The 14,692-nt window shown below is 34.1% G+C and overlaps 1 protein-coding gene across 10 annotated transcripts in view; it reads left to right on the forward strand.

The window, feature by feature from the left end:
• Positions 1–14,692, forward strand: part of LOC115450613 (polypyrimidine tract-binding protein 1) — a 431,449-nt gene that overhangs the window by 272,125 nt on the left and 144,632 nt on the right. The window contains exon 1 of one of the 10 annotated variants that reach the window (XM_037443027.1): positions 2,471–2,499. The exons of the other annotated variants lie outside the window; for them this stretch is intronic. The gene's annotated coding sequence lies outside the window, so the exon portion shown is untranslated. Of the gene's footprint in view, positions 1–2,470; positions 2,500–14,692 lie in introns of those variants that run through there. 10 annotated transcript variants of the gene reach the window in all.

The raw sequence follows: 14,692 nt of genomic DNA on the forward strand, positions 1-14,692 counted from the left end.
ACTACGGCCAGCGCGGGCTCCCCGCTCGTGTGTGCTCCCAAACATTTTATAATCTTTACACACCAAACCAATTAACGGATTAGTACAACATTGCGTTTCATACTATTATTCTACTAAGTACGTTTGCGTTCACACAAACTATCTACACACATATTATGTACTAAAACATAAAAAGTGTTGCTTAAAACATCTCGTTACGATTGGAGATTTAATTAATCAAAATACCATGCTCATCGAGTATTTAAAAAAACGGGTAGTGATTCTCGCTCTAAATGTTTCGAACCGGTACTAAAAAATTACACATTGTTACTAAAAACCGTAAACTGTATACCTACGCTGATTGTTTCTAAAAACAATTTAATACTCAGTTGAGCTGAACTAACTGGAGCTCTGTAACATTCCGAACTACGCGTAACTGAATCTGTTCCAACTTCATAGCTGACTGCATTGCAAATCAATAGTGCAGTAAATGCGCGAAATACACTCGTAATAACTAACTGTACCTATTAAATACACCTAAAAAGTATTTACAGAGTGACGCGAGACCGACTGTGCCCTAATGCAAGCAAATTGTCGTCGCAGCCTTCAACGTCCGGCGGCGACTATCAGCGCCAAGATAAGCGCTTAAAAGCCTCACGGAAAACGCTTTCAGCACGCTGGCTATTAGCCGGTGTTTCCATACTTTTTGCTTTGCCTCCATCTGCTGGGGTTGATTTATATCTTGCACATAAACCGTAACCTATGACCGCTTTGACTCCGCGATCGGCATCTACGTTTGTTAGCTCCCGCTTCCAGTTTTAATTACACACTTTTATTTGATGCGGCCAGATTTTTAAGCTCAAACATTTCACAAATTACAAATGTTACAGTGTCGCAGCAATTTTGGTCTGCAAATTCGTGTCGTAATGTTTGTCACAACCAGCTGCGAATAAAATACAGGTAGATTTTTAAAAGAATAAGATGATGTAAGGACAATCTAATAAACTTAATGCATTAGATTAACAAAGGGCTTACACGAAACAGGAGCGAACTGAAAGGCAGAGTTCCCCTTATTTTTCTACATAATATTAAATTTTATGATTATTTTAAAAGGAGCAAAGGCTTCCCGTCGCTACACATCAAAAGAGCATACCATTGATCAGACATTTTTATTGAATTACGCTGTTGTGCCGAAATGAGATGTTTTCGCGTGTTCTTTGTGTGAGGGCTTGATGTCGAGCGGTGAGCTAGGCGGGTGTAGCGGGTATGGCGGGGGTGCGCGGCGTGGGCGACGGGGTACGTACTTGTAGCGTAATGGCGTGCACTTGCCCTGGTCAGGAAGCGCGGCGGAATGCAGTCAGTCGCGTTTGTAGCATGGCGCGGCGGGAAGCGCGGGGCGCGCGAGGGCAATGCACGCGGCGCCGGCGCAGCTCTCTGCCTTCCATTCAGTACATCTCTGGATGCTGCATTTACTTACTATTTTAATGGTTTTAAAACTCCAAGTCAGTTTGGTGCCTAGTAACCGGCTATTTGCCCGTTCTACGCGCTTTCTTTAAGACGGCTGCCAAACTTGGTATAACTTGAGAATTGCACGCGCCATTTCGTTTAAGGAGGAATTTGAGAGTCACTTACATAGTCGGTATTTTGCTTTTGCATATAACTTTAGAAATTTTGGAATTAAAATTTCATGCTTTGTATTAAATATTTTAAATTTTGCGTGCACAGTTGTAAAATAATCATTGGACATTTTAATAAGTTAAATATTTTTATGTATTAAACTCTAATCTAAATAGATCTTAACCCAAATTTACGTCTTTTCTCTATATAATAAAAGTGAGCTAATATCCGTATAATAGTCAACCTATCCTGCGAACAAAATAATTGATTGTGTTTGACTAAAAAAAATACCAACTAACAACAGTGCGCATTCACCGCGTAGTATGAGGCGGTGAAACGAGTCACTCACACACGCAACCACTAGCTACTGATGCACATCATGCAATGATACGGCCCCGTCATCGCTTTGAGCCGGCCGAGTGCCGCAATTTCACTCTATGCTGTGCGTTCGGAACGCGCGCGGGTCGGAATGCAGTCGTTATATGCACACCACTCGAAAGGATTACCCACTAGTTGGCGGCGATTAACTGGCGCGCTCGTGGTTCCCCAGCGCGGCTATTGGTTTGTTTCCGAACGTAGCTATCGTTTGAATTTGGAATGTTGTTTCTCTTTTTGAATAACACTAATTAAATTTCCTTTTCATTATTTTTATGTACTTAATAGGAAAATATCATATAATATTATTGCTCATTTTTCAACTAGATTATTGATGGGAAATAGTCCTCATATTAATTTGTTGCTATTTTTTAAATACGTAGATATTTTAATTCAGCTTATTAGGAATATGAATACCAATTATTAAGATGTCTATAGAAGTTATCAACTAACAATTTGTTTCATTGTTTCCAGGTACGTGGATGTTGTTAGAGAAAGTTCAAGTAGATTTCGTTCATTTTCGACTGCGTAAGTAGCAGATTTGTTTTTATTTTCGTTTATTTTTTTATCTTTCTCTATTAACACTAACTTAATTATAAATTTTAATTCATATCATAAAATTTATTCTAACATTCAAAGCAAAGATGTAAAACAAACTGCTATTTTAAATATCACAATTCGAAACTGATTCATGAATGATGTAAATACTTATATGTACATGCTATATATATATAACAATAGCATTTGAATAGACAAGAATCTAGACGGGCTACATACGTTTGTGATTATACGCGAAAGCTGTGAACGGAGTTGTATAAACAGAAAAGCTTTTAGAAAACCCTTAAGGTCTCAGGTAGTGCTAGAATCGATACTACTTAGGTGTCTAAATTCTACTGTTGATACCCGCTGTTCTAGCCGGGACCTAGGACACCCGTATTCATAATGCCTCCGATCTACATTTAATTTACACCTTTCACAGTAAATATGTAAATGCAAGTCCATTGTTACAGTCCGTATTAAAAGCTTGTTTTATTAGATGAACTTGTATTACGTTAGTAATTTTCAACTATTGCTTTGGATAAATTTTATTATCTTTGTATTGTTTTATCATTTTCTTATTTTTTTTTTCAATTATTATTTCAACAGTAAAATATTCTTCTATATGTCATTTAGGAATCTAATTCCGGAAAAGATAATAAAAAGTTCGAAGTCAATATTTATTTACGAGTTTGTGTTTACAAATGGCTACACGTAGGCTTGAAAGGGGCAACATTTCCTTGAAGAAAACGAAATGAAAAATATCCGTGAAATCCGAGCTGGCAATATATAGTCATCCGTGTACAAAATTTACATTTGCCGTGTAGTTTATTCCGGTAGTAAAATATCGAGTAGTGTGTCGCGGCGCGTCCCAGGTGCCGGTTCAAACGACGCAAGTTTCACTAATGTGCGGCTTAAATGATGACAGTGTTGCGGCGTGGACTCTACCTACCACCTACGGGGCGCGGGGAGCGTGGGGACGACGCCACTCCAAACTTTACACGTTTCATGTATAAATAAATAATAATTATCCAAGACACTTTTATTCGATGTTTGTTACTTATTTTTGAATTAATATATTTTTTTATATTTTTGTCTGATTTGATTGCTTGTTGTTTGCTCAATCTTATGACTTGTATTATTAAACTACAATGTTTACACATGGCTTTACATCGGAATCATCACATTAAAGATTTGTATAAACAAACTCGGAAATGACAATGTAATTTTTCCGCAACATTGCGGCTACAAAGACACCTTTGTGCAAAAGAATTTATTATTAAACATTACAATTGCAAAATTTCAAGCCCATTTTCCTTTGTAATCAAATTCGTGTCTCTCCCGGTGGGTTTCTTACAAATCACCGGTTGCTTATAAATCGCTCGGCTCCGCGGTCCGAGATTTATTTCGTTTCACAATCCCGCTCTACTCTCAGCCCCATATGTTCGGGCGCGAACCGCACTCCGGTTAAATTACGTAGTAGGTATTTGGAAACAGTGTTTAAATAGGGGGCGCCTAAATTTGTACACTTAAGTAGGGGTAATAGAGGAAGTTTGCGCGTCTTATGTAATCGAACCCGAGTTGGGACGAACAAAGTTTTTATCTGCTAACTTTAGCATGTTGCGAGTGCGGATGGATTTATTGACAGCCGACTGGTTCCAGCGACGTAGGACTTGCCACCGTACCTGCTAACGTATTGCGATCTAGTTAAAGTTTGGTCGTGTTATGGCTCGCTTTATGTGAAAGGCCACTACTAGTGTCACAATTTTAAAGTTATTCAAGAATTGTGAAGCAAAATCACCCTCAAAGATTCAGGGAAGCTAGAACATAGATCATCAAAGTCAATGTCCCTAATCTCTACTGGGTATTATAATAGTTTTAGTTTAATTAAAATATTATCATATAACATAATGGTAAGTATTATTAAAATTACCTTCATAGTTCTTCGAACAATTGCTACAAATGACGAACATTTTATACATACAAAAAAGCTATTAAATTTTCTGACTCATCCACATTACGTAAAAATTGTATCATTCTACATGTAGAAAATGATAAAAAACTTGGCAACTTGTTCTCAAAACAATTCAAGGCTAATTTTCGCATCGCGTGTTCCGACTTCACGATTATTTGACGATCGGTCATGCCCAAAGTTGCACCTAAGTTAATACATCGCTTGGTTTGATAAAACTAAGGTTATCAGTAAGAACTTCCAAATCATTTACTTAACATCATTATTTCCATTAGACAAACTTTACAATGTGTCTGAGCTTCATTGTAATATTGTTTTACCTTGTTTTATACACTACTAGTTTTTAATTACCAATAAATATTGCATTATCAGCTGCCGTCACTGAATAAATATTTATAAGAAGAAAACAAAAATACGATGTCATAAAGTTACCCCTTAAAAGGTAATTTTTGCTCAAAGGTTACATTGATGCATAATTCTGGTTTGCTAGCGTCCATTACTCAACTCATAGTTTTTACAATGTCTTAATGTCATTCATTAAATTATCGTCTCTTACAGTCATTTAGTATTCATTGAGAAACCGTTTATCAACGAAATATTTGTTAATTATTACATGTTTTTATAATTTTATGTAGAATTTGTGAAAATTTTAACTCATCGTAGCATCATATTGTCATTTACGTATTATTAGAAATTCTTACTGCACATTAATGTTTTACTTCTTCTACATTCCACATTTTTGTTGGTATTTAAAAAATATTGCTGTGTACGAATATATTAATTAAATACTATAAAACAGCGTCTATCTTCACCTTTATTATTTTCGAAAATACGAGTAATTATATTTTAAATAGTCTCGTTATTTTGATAAGAAATTTATGTTATTTGTAAATTAAGGCACATTACGATATTGGTTAAAAATATTTTACTTTGAATAAAAACGTACTAATTTTCTTGATTGAAAAGCTGAGCAAAGTGATCAGATTGCAAATTACGTCTTACTAATTACACTCAAATTGATCTCTAAATAAAAAAATAAACAAACGCAATTAGTAAACGTGTGGTTTTCTGAAATTATCGAAAAGTAATCAAAGAGAAATGTTGATTACAGCAAACCGAAGTCGTAATCGAGATACATAAAATTTTACACATTGAATGTAACCAGCTGTAACATGCGCAAATTATGTTTCTAATAAATTAAATTCGTTAAGTTTTCCCTCGGTTTTTCACGTTATCACTAATCAGTAGCGTGTTATCGTCACGGAACCAAAGCTCGGGCAGACAACGATAAAACGCCGCGATAAAGGGTGACCGAACATCAAAATTATTGATTTTACCTTTCGGCACCGTTTTTGTTTGTTTTTTTCTGTCGTTTTTTCGTGATTGTGGGTCAGAGTTGTCTAATTGTGTGTAGCTCTGGATTATTTTTAGAATTATTTATGTTTGTTATTTTTGATAGGTATTCACTGGTTGGTGTATTGTAAAGTAGTAGAGACATTTTTAAACTAATTATTCTATGTTAACATAGTTTTTCCGAGAAATACAGTCTTAGGAAAACTTTAATAAGGTTTAAACTACACTAGGAATTGAAATCCGGATCTGCCACTTAAGATAGTTAACTCCACTGTATTATTATGTTTACCCATAAAGGTAACGAAGCTTCTTATTTCAACAGTATACTTTTAATGAAAAATATTACAAATACACTTTTATAGTCACTTCTAATGTTGTGTTGCGACGTATCCTAAAGCATTTTGATGCTGATATATTTTCTCTCCGATATATGTCGTTAGACTTGACTTCCAATACTTTATTTATTATTTTAGTTTACAACCATTTATGATATTTTTATGTATTCTACTTTCATACTTTGTGTATAAAGTGTTTTACCTTTAGCATTAAATCAGATATTGGTGTTATGCAACGGAATATAACCTAATGACATTAAGGCCTACTGCACTGACATATTACATAAGACTTGTGAGTTGTCAATATATATATTTTTTGTATATTTACTATCAGTGACAGTTGCTTTGCCTCAGTCCTAATCAACTCACCTTTAACAACTAGAGTTCATTAACAACCGTCACAAAATGTACTTTTCAAATTTTGTGTTTCATTCTGGCAACCTCCGTAACCTGTCATAGTTTTAATAAGATTATGGATACTGGCATTTTGCCATTTTCCTAGTTTTGACACGACATGTAACTATATTCTGATCATAATAATGTTTAATACAATCGTGTACTCTAATGGTGCCACAAAACTTAAACACTTAAATTTAACAAGTATAGGTACGTTAAGTAGTAAATAAGCAAAATTCGCGAGCGTGTAAACAGTTATCCGAAGTTCAAGTAGCAACTGATACCGCGAACAGTGCTTACAACACACGTGTAAGCCCAACTACAACACAAACTCAAATCCGCGGCCGCCCCGCAAACCCCGCTTCGTAATGTACACAGATGCGACTGCTTGCGTCCGCACTATTTATTTTCACCTTGATATCATATAGAGGTGATACAACGTCACCATATGTCATGATTGTATTTATAAGATTTTGGTGTGACAATTTGATATCATTTATTTTACCCGTAAGTTTATGATGGGCGAGAAGGTGATCGGAAATCTTGTGACAGCTTATTGAAGCACCCACCAATATTATATAATTGGAATTTTATATATATATATATTTTCAAGTGTGCCCAGTTACTTTGTAGCTAAAGTAATGACTTTTTTACTTTAAATGGTTCATTTTCGCATCTCTTATTTTTTGTTTACCATTATCCAACCACACGTGGCGCCTATTTAATGTAATTTAATTGCAGTTGTATCTTGTAAAGATAATAAAATCCACCTGAAATTTAAACTATAATTTTAACATTGGCGTACATAATATAAAAGTCCCGTGCCAAACCGACCCACTACTAGGCAACGGCCTTTATTAGTTCTCAGAACTTTGGATCGGAATATTGTCGTATTATGAAATAATGCATAGCTATTTGACGTATTAATCATTCACACGCAATTTCAATTATTGCACAAAGCAAATTACTGTTTATTATCGGAATTTATGTACCGGCACAAAACTGATTTATTGCAATACGGAATTACAAAGAAGCTAATTTGAGCTATATTTTAAGTTGAATACAGTTTCGATAGTCTCCGTGGCGAAAAGGATGACGAGACCGCTATAAAACATGGGCCTGCAGTTTCGATCCTGAACAATTCTTATACACATATAAAGGTTATTTTTGCATTAACTTCTATTAACAATATTACCTGGTACTTTGATGAAATAATTCATGAGTTTCGGCAAAAAATAAACTCCGGCATTCAAGGTTTTTATACAAGATCTTAGCGCTAAATTTCGTTCTACGCTCATTCACATAATTCCTAATAATTTAGGCCTGATAGGTGGACATATTATTATTCGCTTATACCGAAAACCGTTTAATAAGTAAGATGCTCACGCTTAAACTTACCCCTAAAACTGACCATTCCCGCACTTTGCGTGGGGATTTCGCGCATGCTTGCAACTTACTTATCGGCCGACGCCAATTGTTTGCTTAGGTAATAGACTATCATGGGCTTAACGTAATCTGGACACGGTTTTATTTAGAAACGTTAATTACCCGTTAAATTTCACGCATAACCGATAAACTTAATTAATTTGTGTAAATTGAACTTTTGATTAAACGTAAATATTTGTGAATTGTTGTACACAGTTGCGTGTGAACAATTTGTTTTTAAATGTTTTTTTGTTTACAAGATATTACGTATTCAGATGTTTACTTGAAACCGTACATTTCTTATCGATTCAATGTGTTTATCTTAATAACTCTATCAGCTCATTTATTGCTAAAGATTATAGCCTTTGATAAATTCTATATTAACTCAGTTGTAACATGAACAATATTTTGTAAATTCTTGGTGAAGGTTTTTGTTATACCATTACAATGTAAATATACTATCTTATAACAAATATATTTCTTTTCCTTTGGAATCTAAGAGAAACTTTACCAATCATCTTTATAATTTGAAATGGATTCATGCACAAAACAATAAGGTTATTTTTAAATTATATTATAAAAAAAAATACAGTCGAATTGAGAACCTCCTTTTTTAAAGTCGGTTAAAAAGAATATATTTTCTGTGCTGTTGTACGATCCTACTACTACTATTTGTGTTATTACATTTTGATTATTTTTCATTGTACGTGTAACATATTTCTAAAAAATATATAAAAATGTAGAATTTCTTTACCCGACTACGGCGAAGCGAAGACGCGGAATGATTTCAACACGCTATATATGTAGGTATGTCTCTGTTTTAGGTTCCACTTTAGCATCGGTCCTAGAGGGTTGATTTTGACGTGTGACTTCTTTATTGTGAATGGTTATAACGTATATATTTTCAACCGATTTCAAAATAGAAGGAGTTTCTCAATTCTTGGTTGATTTTTATGTGTTAAACGAAAAAAGATTTACACATAGTTTTACAGCATTTTGTTTTAAAAACCGGAAACCCGACTATGGAATAAAGTAACTGAAAAACACGAATAATATCCAGAGTATAACTAAACCGACGTCGCATTCCACTATATTAATAACAATTACGGTAATTTTCTGTATGTGACGCTACTACACCTAATAGTAAGTGGAGTGGGGTCCAATAGAATGTCGACTGACGAGAGATGATTACCCCTCGACAATTGACAAAATTATGCAGGCCCGTCGGAACCGGATATGCACAGGCTGATCTCGGAACGCGACTCACTTAAGTGGGCACTATTGCGGGCTTTAACACATTGTGTACGTTGATCGTTATCTGGGCGGATATAAAATATATCCTACCACCAGCAAATATATTACATATATGTATTGTGTTACAATTTACAAATGGAAACGACTGCGGAAAAACAACGCAAATAATAACAATGTTATTTTTGCCAATAGAACAGTTGCAACTGACACCAACCATTACTACCAAAATATATTTTCGCTGTTACGCGTTTTTAATTTCCGGTGTATACAAAACTAAAAATAATAAAATTGTTGTATTCGACCCGTCCCAAAACAAACAAGCGACAATAGCCCTGACACTTTAAATAATAAATCCATATAGTTGTTTTTTACGAGGACATTGCGAGTTGAACACCTGTCCGAAATATCCCGAACGTGTGCACAGTGTATTAAATATTCAGTTATTTTTATTCAAATAAACGCTTGAAAATGATCAGCGGGCTGAGACCTACTAGACTGGTCAAGGTCGGAAACACATGTCTCTATTTTTGGGAATTCATATTTATAATATACTCTCTATATCCTTTAGGTAAATTATATAGTAGATATTCAAACCAATTTGGAATGTTAAAACATGATTTATCTATTGGTAAACGTACAAGCAAGTAAGCTTTTGTATAACGTCGGTAAAACAACATAATTTCTAATATAAAACCAAACTAACCGATGTAAATATAAAATTTCCCGTTCGCATTTGAAAACTTTATTTGAAAGAAGTGCACTATTTAAAATGTGTTACAGTAAATTTGCGGGGCCATTTGCGCGTTCGCCTGCAGACACTCGGCAGCCCTAATTGTGCGAGCGTAGAATCGAGACATGAATACCAGAATTACCTGTGGGCTATTTACTTACTGACGTTATTCATGCAGCATGCGTCCTGGCTCGAATGCCGTCGAAAATTATATCTCTCACTAGAAGTGACATGTTTGTAGGTTTCGGTCACTCTGTCTCAACGTTGAATGCACGAGTAATGAAACCTTCTGCCTCACTCAAATGTGAAGTCTGTTCCAGAATCTGTGTCCGCGTCTTGTGAATTTTTGTTGTTGATTGTAGAAAACTTAGATGACTTCGTTTTTCTAAAAAGTATTTTGCAACTATTGTAATTAAATTCATTGTATTACCCTACATTTAAACTTTACTGCGGTGGTAAATTTACTTAAAAACGGCACGTCTGCCAGCGGTTATTTAAATGTTCTCCGTCCCATTGAAGTCGTAAACCGATGCTAATCTCTTTTGAAAATAATTTTCATTCATGTTTACAAACATTCATTTGATGCTCGCCTTTTGAACTCTTGGCCGAGTTACGATTAAAACTTGCACTGATAGGTAATCACAAAACAATCTTAAACCCTTAAGTTGTTAAACAGCGCCGCAACAAGGCCCGGCCCATCAATACATTTGGTTAAGCTTCCCTTAACCAATTAATTAGCTGTTATGAAGATCAAAGCACCAGTTTGCGTTGTGCGCTAAGCCGCCGGCCCATTCAACTTAGTAACAAGGCTGACAGTTTGAGGTCTCCGATCCCCCCAATACAATGTACACTGTGACTTCTGTCGATCAACTACGTATCTTATTTCGCACTGACACCACAGATTTGGGTCGACCGTAATCGAATTAGACACGTATGTGCATAGATATAGGGTAGCAGTTACCGTGTAATGACGCCACAACTTTGTCGACAATGAAAGTTTATCCGTTTTATTAGCGATCCACGTTGAATAAATTTATGCGATCTTAATAGTGTTTAGTGGGGATAAAGCGTTTGGTATCGGTGAGTCGAAATCTGCAGTGATGTCGCGTTCCGCGGCCAATATTGGAGTTAATCTGTTATCGGTAAGGAGCGAATGTTCGAATGTTAAACAGATCCGTCGGATTGCCACAATATTTGTTCGGTGAGTTTATCCGAAGCGATGTTGGCAACTTGTTACTATTTGTAGAGTTGGTAATTCCATTCGATATTGTGAATTCTTTGAGCAATGTTTAGATTTTAATAAAGAATTTTAAGGTGCTAACTTTATTGAAATCCACGTTATTAATTTATTACAGAAATCTTAAGTAGCGAACCAGATTTCTTTTTATGTGTGCTTAAACACATCCCACACCGACATAAACAAATCATTCCGTTATAACTGGCGCTCTATTCGTGAAAATTGCTGCTTATTTAATAACGAAATACGGTCCCTCAAATTAAAGCTGGAAAGAAATTGTTTACTCGGAAACATTTTTTTTTTCAGAGAAATTCGGATCATCCTTACTGTTGTTACAGAACTCGGGACAAAGTGTTGTCAAACGAGAAAATTGGTTTATTGGATTCGTCCCTTTCGGGCCCGTTAATTGCAATGAACGGCCAATTTAGGTATCATAGCAAATATACCTTAAACTAATGACTTAAAATTGTTGACTTTAAGGTATTCAATTTAGTAGCAGACGATCGTTTTTGTGGATATATCTAAATCGAAAGGGAAACAATTTTCATATGTTCTTTCTTTACATATTTCGTTATTAGTATTTAGAAAATATAATTAAGTAAGATCCGTTTTGTTTTAATATAAGTTCTCACTGAATTTTAGATTGTGAAAGGTAATTAATACTAAATTGACACACCTTATTGCATGCTGTCATTACCTTAGTGTGGTTGTGCATTTAGCTTGATTTACATTTGTATAATCCTTTTGTAAATGTTTTAATGTAACAATTGTTGGTAATCCAAAATAAAATAAAAAAAAAGGACTTTCTTTATGTAATTACGTATTTTATTTTTAGTATTTAGAAGAGGCAGCTTGGCTAAAAATTTTCAATTTTAGATTATTCCTTTAGTATTTATGTTTGAGTTTAACTTTGAACAACAACAACAAAACTGTAAAATTGTACGGTTAGCTTTAATTTTGTATCCAATAATAAATCCAAATAGCTTCATTACAATAAAACATAAAAATCAATAAAATTAAGAACACGCACCAAACTTCATACTTGGAACTTCATGTAACTTACATATCTAAATTAATTTGTAAAAAAAAAGAATAATCTGATAAATATACTCAAGAAAGTAATTTTCCTGTGTATGAAACGAAATAAATCATACCTATGACAAACAAAAAAATACAAGTCTAATGACAACATTATATTATGTATCATTCGTTATTGTTGTACGAATTTGATAGGCTTCCAGAAAAATCCACGAAAAAACGACATTGTTCTTTGAGAAATGTTGGTATTAAATTCGCAAATTACTAAGATTTCCTTATCATGCTACGTTACCTTGCGATTATTTGATAAAATATGTACATATTACCTTACAAATACAAGGTTAAGTTCTGTATTAATACACATAGCCATTTTACATTTGTAATAGTTACAATTTTTATTAATTAAATAAATGATTGGCAATTTTAATTTTTCTGGAAACTTATTTGCAAAAATAAATTTTAAAAAATACTATGTCTAAAAAAAAGGTTGATATACTCTCAACTAGTTGGTCAAAAGCTGTCAAGTTTTGGGAATGGACCCAGACCTGGAAATAATAAGTCTTCTGAGATTCAAAAAGTCACTCGCGATTTGCCCGGGGTTGGAAATTATACTCAAAATTATAGTAGGCCTCAATTCAATTATTGATAAAACACACTTGTTAAGATTTAGTTTACAATATGCTTCAATGTCTAGAAAATCAACAACTAAAAATCTATTAATATTAAAATAAAACTATATGATTACAGGAGGGACCACAAAAGCTGCAGTTTCCGAAACGTTGGTAAAAAATTTATAACATAAAAAGCACGATAAAATCCGTAAAATAATTTTATTTCAATGTCTTACATTCTTGTAATTATAACAAATCATTATCTGTAATTTTTTATTGATGTGCTGTATTGAGTCTTCATTAAATTTGTTCCACACATAAAACACTAATGTTAAACAAATAACTAGCGGATCCAATTCATTTAAATTACTGAGATGAAAATGGTCCAGCCCTTCCATCTCTTTATAATTCACATTCGCAAATTTCATTTAGAAAATATTTAGTTCCTTCCAGTAAGAGGTACAAGGCCTCGTCGGCTTATTCCGGATATTGAAGCACGTAATCTGGCTACAATGTGTCTCCACTAGCAATTTATCGAACGATGAATGGTTCCGCCATTATAGCCAACCCTTAACCTTACTTATTAATATCTACATAATTTATTGTAAATTGCATTCTACATGGTACCAACGTGAGTTACGAGTGGATTTGACATAAAAAACCTATTTATTTGAATTATGATAATAATTATGTTGACTTATTTTGGTATAGTGCAAGCGCTCGTTTTTGCGTTATTTCATCACTCGCATGTAAAGGATAGGATCTACCGTTATTATCCTTTGAAAATTAGTTTTTAGCTTATAGTAGCTTGCTCGAAGATTCTTCCGTTCTTTTTGTAGATATAATTGCTAGAATACCCGCTTTTGGAGATCAATGATTTTATGTATTTGTCGATTGACTTCAATAGATGTCCATTTTGAAAATTGTTGACACAATATTACATTAATAATGAGTTATATATAAAAAAGGACGATCAAATATAACCCTAAACCGTTTCGAATTATTCTCTTTAATATTCCACGGTTAGCTCACAGTAGTATATCTGTACTCATAGCTAGCATTAAATAACAAAACAACTGTACCGCGAAGTTACTAGTATTTAAATAGTCGCTTTCAAAAATAAATTCCCCGAGCCGATAGGACGTGGTGATTTAGTACGAGAGCTCCTGACGAGTGAAAGATACCATGCGCAAACATTTTATATTGTGTTAAGTGTTGTTAACGTATAACATTTAACATTCGCCGCAGTGGTCTAGTGTATTTGAAGATCGGGCAATTACATTTGATGATTATTTTTAAACTAGATTTGCTCGTGGCTTTGCCCGCGTGAAGGAGTTTTCCGGGATAATTTTTTTCCGACTTACTTGATAAGTATCGTTATATTATGATCAAATTACACAAAATCATTATAATTGTAGCCTATGTGTTATTCTGATGTATAACCAATATTACTATAAAGTTTCATCCAAATCCGTTCAGTAGTTATTGCGTGAAAGAGGAACATCTATACATTCATCCTCACAAACTTTCGCCTTTATAATATTAGTAGGATTTAGATATCACTTGTAAGTATTATGTAACTGAAGTATGTATGTTATGTTATATAAAAAATATCTGTAATGTAACGCAAATAAATATATTTTACTAATAAACAACATTAACTTGCCTTGCTATCCAGTTTCCTCTACCACACAAAATCAGTACGAGAGACTCGGTGTCATTGTAAATATAAGGTGGCCCCTTATAAATATAAGGGGCCTTAAATCCAAATTCCCGTTGTTTATATTAAAAGGTAAAAAATAAACCTCAATACCACGTTGTGAATGTATAACA

Source organism: Manduca sexta, chromosome 26 (assembly GCF_014839805.1).
Source record: "Manduca sexta isolate Smith_Timp_Sample1 chromosome 26, JHU_Msex_v1.0, whole genome shotgun sequence".
In the NCBI taxonomy this organism is placed as follows: Eukaryota; Metazoa; Arthropoda; class Insecta; order Lepidoptera; family Sphingidae; genus Manduca; species Manduca sexta.